Here is an 18,180-nt window from a genome sequence, read left to right as displayed (position 1 = left end):
GTTTCTAATTTTATTGATTTGAGTCCTCTCCCTCTTTTTCTTGATGAGTCTGGCTAAAGGTTTATCAATTTTGTTTCTCTCAAAGAACCAGCTTTTAGTTTTATTGATCTTTGCTATTGTTTCTTTGTTTCTATTTCTTTTATTTCTGCTCTGATCTTTATGATTTCTTTCCTTCTACTAACTTTGGGTTTTGTTTGTTCTTCTTTCTCTCGTTCTGTTAGGTGTAAGGTTAGATTGTTTATTTGAGATATTTCTTGTTTCCTCAGCTAGGATTGTATTGCTATAAAATTCCCTCATAGAATTGCTTTTGCAGCATCCCGTAGGTTTTGGATCGCTGTGTTTTCATTGTCATTTGTCTCTAGGTATTTTTTGATTTCTTCAGTGATCTATTGCTTATTTAGTATCATATTTTTTAGCCTCCATGTGTTTGTGTTTTTTACAGTTTTTTTCCTGTAATTTATTTCTAATCTCATAGTGTTGTGGTCAGAAAAGATACTTGATAATCATTTCAAATTTCTTAAATTTACCTAGGCTTGATTTGTAACCCAAGATGAGTTCTATCCTGGAGAATATTCCGTGTGCACTTGAGAAGGAGTGTAATCTGCTGTTTTTGGATGGAATGTCCTATAAATATCAATTAAACCTTTCCAGTCTATTGTGTCATTTAAAGCTTGGGTTTCCTTATTAATATTCTGTCTGGATGATCTGTCCATTGGTGTAAGTGAGGTGTTAAAGTCCCCCACTATTATTGTCTTACTGTCGATTTCCTCTTTTATAGCTGTTAGCATTTGCCTTATGTACTGAGGTGCTCCTATGTTGGGTGCATATATACTTATAATTGTTATATCTTCTTGGATTGATCCCCTGTGTCTTGTAATAGTCTTTATCTTAAAGTCTATTTTGTCTGATATGAGAATTGCTACTCCAGCTTTCTTTTGATTTCCATTTGCATGGAGTATCTTTTTCCACCCCCTCACTTTCCATCTGTATGTGTCCCTAGGTCTGAAGTCAGTCTCTTGTAGACAGCATATATACAGGTCTTGTTTTTGTATCCATTCAATGAGACTGTGTCTTTTGGTTGGAGCATTTAATCCATTCACAGTTAAGGGAATTATCAATATGTAAGTTCCTATTACCATTTTTTAAATTGTTTTGGGTTTGTTTTTGTAGGTCATTTTCTTCTCTTGTGTTTCCCACTTACAGAAGTGCCTTTAGCATTTGTTGTAGAGCTGGTTTGGTGGTGCTGAATTCTCGTAGGTTTTGCTTGTCTGTAAAGCTTTTGATTTCTCTGTCAAGTCTGAATGAGATCCTTGCCAGGTAGAGTAATCTTAGTTGTAGGCTCTTCCCTTCCATCACTTTAAATATATCATGCCACTCCCTTCTGGCTTGTAGAGTTTCTGCTGAGAAATCAGTTGTTTACTTTATGGGAGTTCCTTTGTATATCATTTGTTGTTTTTCCCTTGTCGCTTTTAATAATTTTTCTTTGTCTTTAATTTTTGTCAGTTTGATTACTATGTGTCTCAGCATGTTTCTCCTTGGGTTTATCCTGTATGGGACTCTCTTTGCTTCCTGGACTTGGGTGGCTATTTCCTTTCCCATGTTAGGTAAGTTTTCGACTATCATCTCTTCAAATGTTTTCTCGAGTTCTTTCTCTCTCTCTTCCGAGACCCCTATAATGCGAATGTTGGTATGTTTAGTGCTGTCCCAGAGGTCTCCTAGGCTGTCTTCTTTTCTTTCTTTTTTCTGTTCTGCAGCAGTGATTTCCACCATTCTGTCTTCCAGGTTACTTATCTGTTCTTTGGCCTCAGTTATTCTGCTATTGTTTCCTTCTAGTGTATTTTTCATTTCAGTTATTGTATTGTTCATCTCTGTTTGTTTGTTCTTTAATTCTTCTAGGTCTTTGTTAAACATTTCTTGCATCTTCTCGATCTTTGCCTCCATTCTTTTCCCGAGGTCCTGGATCATCTTCACTATCATTATTCTGAATTCTTTTTCTGGAAGGTTGCCTATCTCCACTTCATTTAGTTGTTTTTCTTGGGTTTTATCTGGTACATAGTGCTCTGCCTTTTCATTTTGTCTATCTTTCTGTGATTGTGTTTTTTCATTCCTCAGGCTGCAGGATTGTAATCGTTCTTGCTTCTGCTGTCTGCCCTTTGGTGGGTGAGGCTATTTTTGATGAATTCTTAAAGTGACCAGATATGCAATTCAGAATCCACTGTATCTTTATAATTCCTTGTACATTTATTAATACAGTAAATATATTTAACCTCTTTTGAACATTTAATCTGTACCAGCACTGTCCTTAGTGTTTTACATATTTTACCTTAATTCATACTTACAGTAATACTCTGAGATAGATACTATTATTATCCCCCAATTCCTCAATTTCACTGAGGAAACTTAGTGAAAGAGAAATTGGAAAGTAGACATTAGAAAAAGGAGTTGAATTCAGCCAGTCTGGTTCCAGAGTCCAAACTAGCTATTTTATCTAGGTTGTGATAACTATATTATACATCATACATGCTCATACAGTACACTCCACAAGTATGTGGTTACAGCATATTTCTCATCTTGAATCAGGCTTTGCCTTGCTCATCCAATACTTTTGTGATTTCTATAAGCCCTTGATGTAAAGAACTTCTTGACATTTTATTAAATACATATACATATATATTTATGTATATGTATACACACACACACGCATACACACACACACACACACACACACACACACACACACGCTAAGTATCCCAGATTTTTTTGATTCAGGACTCTAGTTCAAAACCAGGTAAGTAATTTTTTAAGTAGAATGGTATTTTAGCAAGTATCATTTCAGACTTGATCATAAACTATATTAGTAAACACTACTATCTGGTTTTTCCATTAATGGAAGTTCCAATATTTGAAATATTAGTCTGATAGGCAGAATAATGGGCCCCACAACAGACGTTCAGGGTGCTCATTATTCAGTATAGGTTTTTTCCTTAACCCCTTCAGTTTCCTGTTGGAGTCTTGCCTTCACGTTTGTTTGGTGCCTCTATCATTTCTTTTGGTTTAATCTCTCTATAGAGTAAGCCTCCAGACCTCTACTAGGTGGGGGAGAGGCAATCTCCAGGTTGTGAGAGGTGGGGAGGGAGGGATGTGTGTGTGTGTGTGGAGAGAGAGTGAGAGAGAGACAGAGAGAATGTTAAGGTCCTTATTAGGCAATAGCCCCAAATGTATTTTAAATAACTGATGTGTTTTTATTTATCTCATAATTTTTAAAATGAGATCATCCTGTAATTCAGCCATAACCTTTACTTTTACATAACTTCTTCATTGCATTTCAATTACCATTTAAATAACATATTCTTGTTCTGGAAGACAGTGAGTTTTTCATCATTCTTTCTGTCTAGATAACATCCAAAGACAAATCCCACAGAGGCAAGTATATGAACCCAATAGTTACACACTACATGAAGTAAGCTGTGGCTCTGAGGTCAACAGTGACCCTCAGGACCAAGGGCAGAGGTGAGCTCAGCCCGCAGACTTAATTTCATCAGAGAAAATTCTTAAATTGTAGCATCACCTAAATGTGTATATTCTCAAATTAGAAACAGAGACAAAGTTTTTTCAATATAGTTGATTAAAAAGCAATAAACTTGGGAAAATTGCAGATAGAGAAACTGAAGACTTCCTGGAGGATGAAGATAAGCATTTGGATTTTACAGAGACAGTGCTCCTATCTGCATAAGCCATAAAATGCTGAATATCAAGTATCAGCAAACCTGAGCGCTGAAATATATTTTGGGGTTGGGAGGGTAGCGTGAGTGTTAGGAAGATCTCTGTCTTTTACTGAAAAACTATCACATAAGTGGACTAAGGGGAAAACCAACACATAAGTAAAAACACAAGACAAAACAAACCAAATCCTGAGATTTATGCCCACTGGGTGCATGCACAAACGGGCGTTGGCAGAGGAATGGGGGACCCAGCCCCTTATCTTATTTCAGTTCTGATAAGAGTTTGCCACTTACTGTCCAGTCTCAGATATCACAAAAGATGTTTCTAATCAGTTTACTTCTCAACTGATTCTCTTACTATGTATAAGAAAATATATTAGACTTCAATTAGAAATATTCCTAAGCCTTACAATATCACAAAATTCAGGGAAGTTCTACAAGAATTTTGAGATTATTCATTCCGTATGCGTAAACATTTTACTAACCATTCATCAAGTCGGAGCAAAATTACCAAAAGAACAAATGAATGCTAGCAAAGATTTAGCTGCAGCATGTCACTTCCCTTCAAAATGCAACATAAGCTCTGTTTTAACCAAGAAGTTGCCTTTTACTTAGATCATGAATGGTTTACTGTAGTGTTTTGTCATTTTCTTTAAAAGTGATTTTCTTTAAAAATATAAGTACCATGGCAAAGTATCTATTAAATTCATACTTAATTAATTGCACAGTTCTAGAGACTACTCACATACAGAGGGCTTTTAACCAGCAGGTGCAATGCATAAAAGTTATTAAAAGTTTTAACTGTTGCAAAGCATGGGTATTTCAAGTACCTGTTTAGATTTAAAACACTTAAGGGAAAGAAGTATAGGACCAAGGGGTCATGAGATCTAGACTTTAGTCTCTGGTTTGTTGCTAATTAATTGTGAAAACTTGGTGCTGTTAATCAAATTCTTGGGGTCTCAGTTTCAGAAAGGAATAAGGAAAGACAGAGCAAAAGAGATCTAGAAAGAGATCCTAAAAGTGTTCCTCTGCTTCTCAAGAACGGTGAAGGGTCTGAGATGATATCCTATATCGGCAAGTTAGTTTCCCACAGTTTCATGGATGCTGATGGAACACACGAGACTCTTGGGTCAGCGATGAAGGACAATTTATTACTCATAGCAATAACAGTCGGTGGAATATCAGCATTTTTGTGCTGGTTATCTAAGCGCCTGTTCCCTAGGGCAACACAATGAGATCCAAGAGAACTGCACACTCTGTGGGTTGTGTTACAAGAAAAGACCCCGAACAGAGGAAACACAGTTCTTATAATGGGCAATGTGCATGCCTGCCCTTTGTTCTAGTGGGAAACACTATCTCCATCTTCCAAGCTTTTTCAGTACACATTCTTGAAAAGATAGTCTAAAACTACATAGAAAATTAAGTTCCTCTCTTACAAGACCTGCAGAAGAAACATGAGAAACACATGGAAAAGTGTCTCCTAGCAACACCCACCCCTTTTCTATATCATCATAGCATCTAGCAAATTTTCCCATGAATGTGCCACTGCCAGTCACTCTGAATAATATGAATGTCAGAACTTGAAACAAAATCCTTCAATTTAACTCATACAGCCTATAATTAAGGTTACCATCAAGAGGACTACAGGCATGAGGATGAGGCCAACATGCAATGTTGCCCTCAACCATGCCCGCTTAGGGTTCTAAACCTATAGAAAATTGTTTCCAATTACTTAGATTTGTCCTACTATTAAAATTTAACAATGCTATGTAATATTAATATTGAATAATATATAACAATATTATTACTGTTAACATTAATGTTTCTGATTTTTAGAAGGCAAATGTGAATAATCCATTAAGTCACAGTACTCATTCTCCTTCTCAGAAAAGCTAGAGATGTTAAATGACATTTCGTAAACTCCTCCATTTACAGACAAGAAAAATAAGACCCTAGCAGAAGGAATATTTGTTCAAGGTCACAAAACAGAGTATTAACCTAGGTCTCCTAGCTCCCTGTGCACTTCATGGTTTAAATTATCTATCAGCTAGCAAAGTAAGATTCCCTGGCACACTAACATTGTGTCTGGGGAACCCAGAAGAAATGCCAGCATACCTCATCCACATAACCAATTAGCAAACAATTTAGTGCTAAACTGTATGTTACCAGATAATTCAGAAAGATATTGTGATTAAATTCCATTGAATAAAGGAAGGACTGACAAGATATGGAAAGACAAGAGATCTCACCTAATGAAAGAAAAAAAAAATAAGGTGAACACTCTAAGTTCAGGAATGATGACTGTCACAGCTGGTAGTAACCAAGTCACAGCTGGTTGGGAGGCACTAGTGTGAAGTAAAGGACAAGAAGCCCTGCCTATGTGGGGAAAGTGCAAGTCCGGATAAGAGAGCAAAGTAGCATCGCAGAGGATCGTGAAAGTCAGGGAGAAGAGTTTATGCCTGCAAAGATGGTAGCCAGGAACTCTTTATCCCGACCAACCCAGCCTTCAGGCAAAGTGAAGTTTCACTGTGGGTGCAAAAGAGGACTCAGTTGCTGCACACACACACACACACACACACACACTACATGTATATATTATGCATATGCACTATATATATGTGTAAGTATATATACACACACTACATATGCTCTAAGCCATGGTAAAATTATTTGTTGGACAAGTGAGTTACATACCAAAACAAAATAAATATGTATTTTTGTAATATTCATAAATTAGGATTTTCTTTTTTTTGGTTTATTGTTATAATTTCTGCCAGACCTTAGAAAATAAACTCTATAATTATTGACAATCAACTAATCCAAAAGGTGTACTCTTATATCTAAGCAATAAAAGACATCAAATCATTCAAAAGAAAAATGATTATTTAGGATTGTGTGTGTGTGTGTACACACATTCTGATTTGCCAGTACATCAGACATCTACCATTCACTAAATAATCATTCATTCCCCTGTATCAACTACAGATGGCCTCCTTTTCTAATAATCACTGAAAGAATGGCACTGCAATGTACACAAAACTCTCTGTCCCTACGGTGTTTACATTTTGGCTGGAGGTTAGATCTAGATCTTTTCATGTACATAATATGCCTAACAAATTAGGTATATTACTATTATATATATTAATAAACAGCATATACCTAATATTGTTAGCTATACTGCATATAATATCTATTAAAATATACCTAACAATGCCAGTCTATAAAAAATGGAAGACAGAAACTCAATACGTTCCACAATTACGAGCAGAGCTACAAATCCAAATCCTAACACCTCCAACCAATTAGAGATGTGACCTTGATTAAGTTACTCAGCTGTTCCATACCTCACTTGTTTCTTCTTTTTTTTCTTATTTTCAAGTATATACCTCACAGGGTTTTTCTGAGGTTAAAATGAATTAACATGTGTAAAGTGCTTACTTACTGCCTAGAACTTAGTAATCCCTCTGTAAGTACTGGACAGTATCACAACAGAAGGTGGGAGAGCCAGATTACTAAATGTTGATCAAAATAGTTTAGATTCTGTTATTTTTCTCTTCAAAAGCCTTCCTCTGTTTCTACAACTTGCCTTTGAAACCCTGAAGTCCAAACACACCAGGCTCTTCATCTTTTTCTGAGCATGTCTCGCCATCACACACACACACACACACACACACACACACACACACACACACACACACACACACACACACACACACACACCCCTATGACATTTCACAGCCTCTCTTCCCTGAATGCTAGCCCCATCATGTCTTCCAGGTTCTGCTGACTCTTCCTCCTTCATGAAGCCTTCCCCAATTATTCTAGGTGGAACTAGTTGTTTGTTTAGCTCTCAGCATTCCCTGAGCTCTCGCTTTTTCTATGTCATTTCCCGGCCATATGACTTTCAGCAAAACAATCCAGCCTATCTATCTGTGTGCCAGTATCCTTATTGGTAAAGTGAGAGTAATAACAACACCTAATCCTATCGAGTTACTGTGAGGACTGCTGTATATTAAATGCTCATAAAAATGTTGGTACACAGTAAATGTTCATGAAAATTATTGGCATTGTTTTCATTATCATTAAAAGCATGTACATAAAATGTTATAATTATTTATTTTTGTCTGCTTCTCACTAGCGTCTATATTATTGGTGTGAAGGAAAGGGACCATATCAAGCTTTCCTTATCTTTGCATACTCAGTACCGAATGCCCAGAACATAGAAGAACCAAAGAAATATTAGGTAATTAATTCACTTTATATCACTAGCATAGTGGCTAACGCAGAGTAGATGATCAAATTTTTTTTCAGAAAAGAACTTGAATGAGTTCTTTGCCAGACTATGATTTGAGCACATCCATTCATGTACAGTCTCTAGAATTATTTTATTTCATGAAAAAAGTTTGTTTTGATTTATGTGATTTATGGGGAAATAATAAAAAACTATATATCACCCTGAGTGTTTTGGTTGAGTCTCTGTGAACTAATTAGGTAATGAGGGCCCTGTATTGTGTATCTGAAAGCTGCCAAGAGAGTAGATTTTTAAAGTTCTCATCAGAAAAAAAAAAAATGTGTAACCATGTGAGGTGATGAATGTTAGCTAAACTTACTGTGCTAATCATTTCACAATATAAACATATATCAAATCATTACGCTGAACATATACCTTAAACTAATGCAAAGTTATATGTCAATTATATCTCAGTAAAACTGGAAGAAAATACAGCAATTAAGAATAAAGGAAAAAATTTGGTATAATACAGTAGAATCCACACACAAAAAAGCCTACAGCAATATGCCTAAGTGCTTTCCTCTAAAACTGGGAATAAACCAAGAAAGAAGTTACTATCTCCATTCCTATTTAATATGATGCTGGGCTGAAGGTCGTACCCAGTGCAATGGGGCAAGAAAATATAAAAGATATAAGGTTTGAAAAGAAAGGAATAAAAACAATAATTAATTTGCAGTTGAAAAAGAATGCATAAAGATATCTAAGATAATGCAGTCAAACTATTAAAAATAAGAGTTGAATGTGACAAGTTCACTTTGTACAGTTATTATATAAAAACCAATTGTCTTTCTAGAAAACAAAACAATTAAATAGAAATAAAATGGTTCAAATGCCATCACTCACAAAGAAAATTCTTTAAATAGAACACAAAAAGCACTAACCATAAAAGAAAGGATTTGACTACTTTAAAATCAAGAACATCTCTTCGTTAAAACACACAAACCATGGACTGAGAAAAGGTATTTACGATGCATATATTCGATAAGGGACTCCAGATTATACGAAGGATTTCTACAAATCAATAAGATAAAAGACACTCAGCACAATAGAAGTGTAGGCCAACCCCTAAATGGGTATTTCATACACACACACGCAATTACACAATCCAAATGGCCCAACAAACATGTGAGAGGGTACTTTACTTCATTAATCATTAGATAACTGCAAATTAATACCACAATTAGATGCCACTATGAAAAAATCACAATGGCTACAGTTTAAGAAACCTGAAAATACTAAGTGCTACAGAGGATATGAAGCAACTAAAACTCTCGTTCAAGGCTAGTAAGAATGTAAATTTGTAAACCACTTTAAAAAATGTTTTGAAAGCATTTATTAAAGCTTGGCATAAGTTTAAGGCCCAGCAATTCCATTCCTAGGTGTATACCCAGTAGAAATGTACACATTTGAGCACTAATAGACATATGCTAGAATAGAGCAGCACCATTCCTAATCATTATATACAAAAGGCAATCCTCATTTTCATCAACAGGAGAACTGATAAATTGTGGTAGATTTGTAAAACTGAAAAGCATACAATAAGAATAAACAGGGCTTCCCTGATGGTGCAGTGGTTGAGAGTCCGCCTGCCGATGCAGGGGACATGGGTTCATGCCCCGGTCCGGGAAGATCCCACATGCCGCGGAGCGGCTGGGCCCGTGAGCCATGGCTGCTGAGCCTGTGCGTCCGGAGCCTGTGCTCCACAACGGGAGAGGCCACAACAGTGAGAGGCCCACATACTGCAAAAAAAAAAAAAAAAAAAAAAAGAATAAACTACTGTGACATGCAACAACTTGGGTGAATTTCAAAGACAAATACTGAGAGCAAGAAGGCAATTACAAAATAATATATAACATGTGATTCCACATCTATAAATTTCAAAAATGGTCAAAATTAACTGATGGTGTTATAAGTTAAGATAGTGGTTAACTTTGGAGAGGGTAGTGACTGGAAGGGGGCATATGGAAAGTTTACAGGTTGCTGACAATATTTTACTTTTTGATCTGAGTTGTGGTTACAGGAGTTTTAACTTTTTGAAAAGTCTCTAAACTGCATATTTATGATTGCTGTTCTATTCTCCATATACCTTATTTTTCAATAAATAACTTAGACACATATGTATGTATGCATATAGATGGGAGAGGTGGGAGTATTAAAAGATTAACTACATTGAACCAGGTTTTATAAATGTAATGAGTGTGTGAGAAGGATAGCTCACCAGTACCATATGCCATTCCTCCACAGTATGCAATCCATCATGTCTGAAAGAGCTCATAATTAAAGTGATTCCAGAATTACATAGAGATTGTTGTGAAGTCTGGAATCATAGTACAATAAGACCTTTTTTATTAAACAGATATGGAAATATTTTCGGATCAGTTGTTAAATAACTTCATAGATATAAACATGTTGAATCAAATTTGTTTAAAGAAAGAAAAACGTAGTTTTAATAATAAACATTATCCTATCTCAAATAGATTGAAAATTCAGTAGGAAAGTAATGTATTTCTACCCCCTACCCAAACACACACACACACACACACACACACACACACACACTCTCCCTCCCCCTCTCTCTCTCTCTCTCTCTCTCTTTCTCTCTCTCTCTCTCTCTCTCTCTCTATATATATAGGTTTGTAAACTGGCCCCTGTACACAGAGGGCAAGGAGAGACCAAAGAAAGAGGCAGACCTGTCCAGACTGGTAGGTGCAGATATGAAAAGAAAGTGAACTTTCATATGAGGCTTGCCTTCAGCGGTTACAAGATGAGTAGATCTAGGTACCTGCAGGACAGAATCTTCGAAGTTTATAGAGAGGCCTTAACTAGGTTCAGTCACATATTCAGTCCAGATGGTCTCAACCACACCTTACTCTCTCAAGACTGCATCCTTGAAACCAGCTCCCACTGTTGGAATGCTGGGTGAAATGTACATTCCAAGGACAGAGGAGGGGTGAGGAGCCCCCGATTGCCCGGGTTCAACTCTCTGGCCATGTCCTCTCGATGACCTCCTCCAACACTCCACCCCTCATGACAGGCTCTTACAACCTTACACGCTGCCCTCTTCTGCAATGTGCCCTGAGAGGTCAGCAAGGGGTTTGACTAGCACGGAGGTGGCTCGTTCGGTGGCTACCTGGCTGCACTGAAGGCAGATACAACATAAAACACAGATTAACATAATGATTTCCAAAATAAGTAATTTTTTCCATCAAGAGTCCCATGAGCCGAACAACTGATTTATTAAAACTTCCATGCTGTGGGTCAGATCACTCCAGGCATTCAACTTGTGTCCTCATGTGATTTAATAAAGATGATACATTAGCAGACTCATCAGGTATGAAAATACAATATTCTGTTTGGATAATGGCATAGGTGTCTGCTTGTGAGGCAGGAATAATGTCCAAGGCCACCTATTTTGAAGGACAGCTTTTCTCATGAGAAACATTTAGTGTTCAGTAAGGACAGGCTTTGTCAGCTATCATATATGTCTTGCTGGGTGAATTATTAAGGGCCTACATGTGCTAAGGCCAATGGAGGGAACAAAGACAGCAGCCACATGATCGTTCTAGTGGAAAAGAGATCATGTCCACCTGGCCTTGAGAAGAGGGAGGTGGGCAGTTTTGGGAACTTGACCTGGCTGTGCACACCATACATTTTGGCCAGGAGAGACAGCACTGTCAGGCGAGAGGAGATGGAGCTGGGGGGGGGGGGGCGGGCGGAAAGGATATGCCAGACCAGGACCCCTATTTTCTCTTCTTTCAATGGTGCACGTTCCATTTCAAGTACAGTGCATTTTATCAGGTCTAGTTTGCAGCAGGACAACGGAATCCCAAGGGAGATTGAGTAGTTCCCCAGCACCCAAGAGTGTGAAATCATTTACCCACCTCAGTGGGATGTCTCATTGCAAATTCCAGTAGATAATGCCTTTCTCAGGAGTGACTAGGCCTGGTGTTCTCAGCAGTATAGCACACTAATCCATAGCGGGGTCTGGGCAATGGCTGTCTCCCTCGATTTTCATACCTCTGTGGTGTTGAGTATCTCGGCAGGGGTCCCCAGTCTAGCATGTGGAGCAAGAGGCCCTACCAATTGATATGCGAACGTATTAAAGCCTGGCACAGTACTCTATTCCACCTGGCCAAGATGGTTTTACCTGTTAGTGATTTCATCTACTATTTTAATATTCCATTTTTTTTCTACCAATCTTGCTGCTTGTGAGTTATACAAGACATGGAATCCCCACTCAATGGCATGTTCTTTTGTCTAGTCTCACGTATCATGAAATATGACCCCCAATCCTTGCCTATTTGATGAGGGTATCTTTACCTACTTAGCTTTTCTAATCCCCATAATGGTGGCAGCCCGGTTTGCATGGCAACAGGGGAAAGCTTGGGTTAGGCCAGACACAGTGTCCATATAAGCAAAGGCATATTTAGAACCCTTAAAGGGAGGGGACCAATACAGTCAATCTGTCAATCCCTTACCTGTTGAGAACTCCAGTGAATGGTCCCAGACTCCTTAGGCAGTTGCCCTGGCATTGTTTAGAACACACAGCACATGCTGTTACTACATTAACCACCACTGTATTTCAAGCGCAACCAGCATCCCTGGCAATGCATCATCCCACCCAGGAGCTATGTTAGCTGCTTTTCCTATACACCCGATCTGTTGTATCTACCAAAAGGTCAGTTTCTAGGGTTTATACCCAGGCTAGGGCATCAGCTTCCTGATTTCCAGGGGTTATCAGAGCCTTATAAGCCAGAATGTGAAAACAGTGAGGACTGTCTCAAGCTCTTGCAGAGGAGCCCAAATGTCTTCCCCATATCCTGCCCCACAAAGGCTTATTCATAATCATCCATCTCTTGTTTTCCCATTGTGCAAGCTATCAGGTTAATCCTTTCAGAACAGCCCAACTGCCAGGGAGAGACCAAAGGAACAGCCAGGGATAGATATAAGAAAGAGGCAGACCACTTCAAATTGGTAGATGGCAGACTTAACAAGCAAAGGATCTTTCACACAGGGCGTGTCTTTGGCAGCTGCAAGATGGGTAGATCCATACATCTGCCCATTAGAACCTTAAAAGTTTATAAAGAGGCCTGAACTGGCTTCAGGCATGTATTCAGTGCAGATGGTCTAAACAACACCTTACTTTCTCAAGGGTGCATCCTTGAAACAGCTCCTAGTGTGGGAACTGTAGGCAGAATGCACATTCCAAGAACAGGCAATGGGTGAGGAACTTCTGATTGCTTGGGTCGAGCTCACAGGTCAACTGGCATCATGTCTTCTCGGTGACCTCCTCCAACAAATACACACACACACACACACACACACACACACACACACACACACACACACACACACACACACACACACACACACACACACACACACCCCCCCCTTCCCTTTGTAGTAGTGATGGGGCACAGATGAGGCAAACAAAGAGATCACTGAATATCCAGGCAGGGTCTTGGGTGAGATGCATGGAGTAAGTGTGGGGCACAGTTCTATTGTCAGAGCCTCCCAGATACCTCATCTTATCAAGGGACCTAGAGATGGTTAAACTTCAAGGCATGAGTCAATTAACTAAAATCATAAAAAACTGATGTTCTGATGCGATATCATTAATTAATGAGAAAAAAAACTCTAGTCACAATGTTCTCATTGTTCTGTCAGTATATACTCTCACTGTCCTATATAGGAAAAGGAAAAGTCAGGATATGCTCAGAGTTTGGCAAGAGAAATGGTGACTTACTTTGATGACAGTGGCATTGACCTCTGAGTGCCTAATGGATCCATCTCCACTGGACTATACACAGCTGCCTGTGGAGCCAGACACTCATGCAGGTGACTTCCCCTTGGAGTAATGAGAGGGGAAAGCAGATAATTCTGGGCTCTCACATCAATTTTCTAAGCTTCATGCAGGTCTGTCCTTGTTGATTCACTCAGCCTCCTCTGAACATAATAATTGTGTTGGTTAAGCCTGTTTATGTGTGAATGTTATTAGTTTAATCTTCCAAAAACAGTTACAAAGTCTAGGGATATTTTAACCTAATTCTCTATGAACTAACCTCAGAACTCTATCAGAAAGGAGAAATATAATGCAGAAGGAAAGAATACATATTTAATTAATAATTTTCATTAATATATGTGAAACAAGTTTCACAAGAGTGATCATTGGATATCTAGTTTAAAAATAATGCAAAAGTACACATCCAATAGAAGTATTTATCTCATAGCAGAAGATAAATATTCTATACTTGCTAAAAATGGGGCTTTTGCCAAAACTTGAAAATTCCAAAGACCCATCAAGGGAACCTTGCATCAATTCTGCCAGTAGGCCTGGGAGGCCCTAACCTGGCACAGATTACAACGAAACCTCCTACTTTTGGGGTGGGAAGCAGTGGATGCATTTTATCCTGTGAATTGATTAGAAGTCAACAGGAATATGAAACCTAATTAAACATGTAAGCAGAAATCACATTTTAAAATTCCACAAGCCAATAAAACCTGCAGAGTAACAGAGGAAATATCTACATTGTTCAGTCCTTCCAGAAAAATAGTAAATCATGCAGATTACGGTCTGTCTAATCCAAAGTATTGGAATATTTATATCATTCATAGTAAATGATTGTTTGACGTAACCCAATTGGACACTTTGTTCATTTTAGATGCTGTAGGATCATGCAAATTTCACTGGACAGTGGGGAGCACCCTGAAATGACAGTGCACATTTTATCTCAGATCAAGGCAGTAAAGTCTTGCAAGGCGTCCACTGCACAACTCCAGGAGGTGCCATTTGCTCAGACTATGAAAGGCTTATATAAAAGGAAGCCTGGAAGTTGTGCAATGTGGCAGTCTTAAAATATTCTTAATCTAATGAGAAAAGAAAATGTTTTGCCTAAAGATAGGTATATGGCCACACTATAAAAATAGAAAAAAAATTATAGTACAATTTTATTAATTCACTGATATTTCTGACAATTCATTTGGAATACCATGTGTCACTGACCCCAAATCTCACAGGACACTAAGCTAGGAGAGGGTACAAAGGACCAGTATCCTATCTGAGGACTACTTTGTTTTCAATTATGTTTTCCTATAGATATAACTGTTTTGTATATTTCTGAAATATCATTGTTTTCCCTTCCAGTCATATTTATAACCTCTATAGCTCTATCTGTATTATTTGTGTGTCTTCCCAAATATTTTTAACGCCTTTCAATTTAACATCACTGAAGACATTCTTGTGCTTTCAGTGCTGCTCCCTTATCATTAATAAAGACATTACATTTTTTAAAAATCTATCCTTGTTAAACACATTTTTGCAACTTCAAATTATATAAAGCCTAAAATACAAGTAATTCAAAGACATTGCCACATATTATTATCCTTTGCTTACCATCTTTCAGCTCATTTTCAGTTCCTGAGGTTGAATTTTTCTGGTTTGATTTGAATCAATTTTGCCAGTAAAATCTCACTGATGTTACATCAATTACTGTAAGAGTAGAATACAGGATGAGCACTATACTTAATCCTCTATTCATTTCTGAATTTAGTTATTCTAACAAGAATGCTATTTAGTTGTTTGTGTGTGTGTGTGTGTGTGTCTGTGTGTGTGTGTGTCTGTGTGTCTGTGTGTGTGTTGAGGGACAGTGGTGTTGGGAGATGGAGAGTGCTTTTTAAAAATATACAATTGACAAAAATAGATTTACTATTCTGGGAGAGAGCAGAATTAAGGTAAAAAAGAAATGAGCTCTGGCTCTGACCATCATGTGAATGACAAAAGAAAAAAAGGTGGACATCAGGACAGTATTCCCCCTAGATCTAGGCAAGCATGGCCCTTGAGTCAGTGGACCTGGTGCCATGAAGCTCCTTTCCTGAAATTTCCTAATTTCCACTCTGGTCACACTCTGGTGCCTGGGACTAGCTGAAGTGGGCAGTGCCCTGGAGTAGAGTACCCTGAGTCCAGACCAGGACCCACAGGGGCCCTAGTCTCTGTGTCCCTCCTTCAGATCATTCTGCCATCTTCTTCCCACCCACCTCTCTGGGGTAGGAGGAAGTTGGGGTCAACCAGTTGCACAGATGTGCTCAGGAGTTAGAGAATATGGGGTCATTCCAGGCTCCGTGGTTGGACCCTAGTCCCAGAGAGGTGACTTGGCAAAGTAATCATCCCCATTTGTGGGCTCAATATTCCTTTCACAGGTCTTTGAGAGACTGGAACACAAGAATGGTGCTGACATGCTGATTTGGGGTGACATAAATTGTTTTTATAGACAGGAGTCTCACAAAAAAAAAAAAAAAAATTACCACACTCTACGGTAATGCTAGGGGGTGCCCTGCATTAGAATATTTAGATGACAGGAAATCTGTGTTAGACACAGAAAATTCTACACAAAAGAGAGTCATTGGAAACTCCATCCAGATAATTTTTTTTTTTTTTTTTTTTTTTTTTACAGAGTTTAAAAGAATCTGGCTACAGAGTATCTACGCTTGGTTTGAAATCATAATAAGAAGTATTGGCACTGACTGGTTATATGAAAAGGCTCGTACACATTTTCTTTTCTTTGAAGAAGTTTGGAAAATGCTCACACAGTTGATACCTAAAAAGCCAGTTCAAGGGAAGTTGTGGTTAACATCTACAATCAGTTGACTTTAAAAGGAGAGTTTCAAGGACATGATCCTCAATAATGTGGGTGGGCCTCATCCAAGCAGTTGAAGGACCTCAAAAGCAAAATGGAGGTTTTCTTAAGGCAGAAGAAATTCTGACTCTGTACTGTAGCAGCAGCTCATGTCTGAGGGTTTCCACCCTCCCACCTCCCCTACAGATTTTGGACTTGTCAGCACCCACAACTATGTAGGCCAATTTATTGAAATCTATCTATATCTATCTGTCTATCCATCCTACAGTTCTATTTCTTTGGTAGAAACCTAACTGATACAGGGCAAGTGTATCTCTTCAAAATGTTCAGGTATATTTCTTGACATTGAGTCTCCTTGGCCCAATGTGGAGGATGCCCTGCCTTCACTCAACCAATCTCTGTGCTCAGAGGAATTGGAAGACACTGATTGACCAAGCTGGGTCACAAGCCCACCCCTGAAATCAGAGATTAAGTCATCTCCCTCAACAGCATGAACAGAGAGTAAGGAGAAACAACTCAGCAAAGAAAACATACATTCTTTTACCAGGGGAAATGATGCTGGATAGGCAGTCACACCACACGCCCAACAAAGAAGACTTACACTCTTGCCTTGTTTCAAAACAGACATTAAGAGGCACCAAGCAGATTCACACTGATAAAACTTCTAAATGTTTTAGGATCTTACCAACCTGGATTATGTGTTCTGGTAGAAGTCAAAATTCTCTCCTAGAATATAATTCACTCATATATTAGATAACGTAAAGTGGATACAGCAGAACCTTTAAATGTATGCACCCCTTGAAATTTTTTTTCAGAGACCAATACAGAGCATGACAACTGAAGTTTCCCTCTAGTTTTGCTTCCATCTCTTTTTCAGCATCTGGCTATATGTCGTGTTTCCCTCATTGCCACCTTGACCTTTTTGCCACCTCACATCTGCCCTGTGTTTACTCTTGCTCTTGAATCTCTTAAAACTAGCAGCTGGTAAATTACCATTTTATTGGTGGGCTTGATGCTGTTCACAGTGGTGTTACACTAGTTAGGAAATGAAGCGTTGAGCTCAGGGTGAAGGAGGAAGTCCTCAGCATGACCTGAGGATCCAACTAGACCTGACCTTGGCATTGATGACACCATTACCCTAAAGGCAGTGTTGTCTCAGAAATCAAGAGGCCTCACAGGCAGTGCGTTTCAAAGGTCCAGTTTTACCAAAGAGAGAGGTCACTACAGCTAGAGCAACCCCAAAGATTTTGAGTCCTGAGTTGGAACTTGGATTTGAGTTGGACTCTGTGCAGTAGGTCAAATTGGTTATGGAAAAAAAAGTGAAATATAGGCATTCTGAGGAAGGTCAGAAGGATCAAAGATACCACTGAAAATATTCTCCTGTGTGGGATTATGAGGTGCTCAGCCTGGCTGGAAAAAAGGGGTATACCCTAAAACTGAGAGAGAGAAGTATGGAAAGAAAGACTGTAGCAAAACTGTGAAGAGCTCTGGCTGTCACTCGTAATAATACAAGCTGGGAAAAAGGAACACCTTT

This window comes from Tursiops truncatus, chromosome 14, assembly GCF_011762595.2.
Source record: "Tursiops truncatus isolate mTurTru1 chromosome 14, mTurTru1.mat.Y, whole genome shotgun sequence".
In the NCBI taxonomy this organism is placed as follows: Eukaryota; Metazoa; Chordata; class Mammalia; order Artiodactyla; family Delphinidae; genus Tursiops; species Tursiops truncatus.
Note: the sequence above shows the minus strand (reverse complement) of the source record.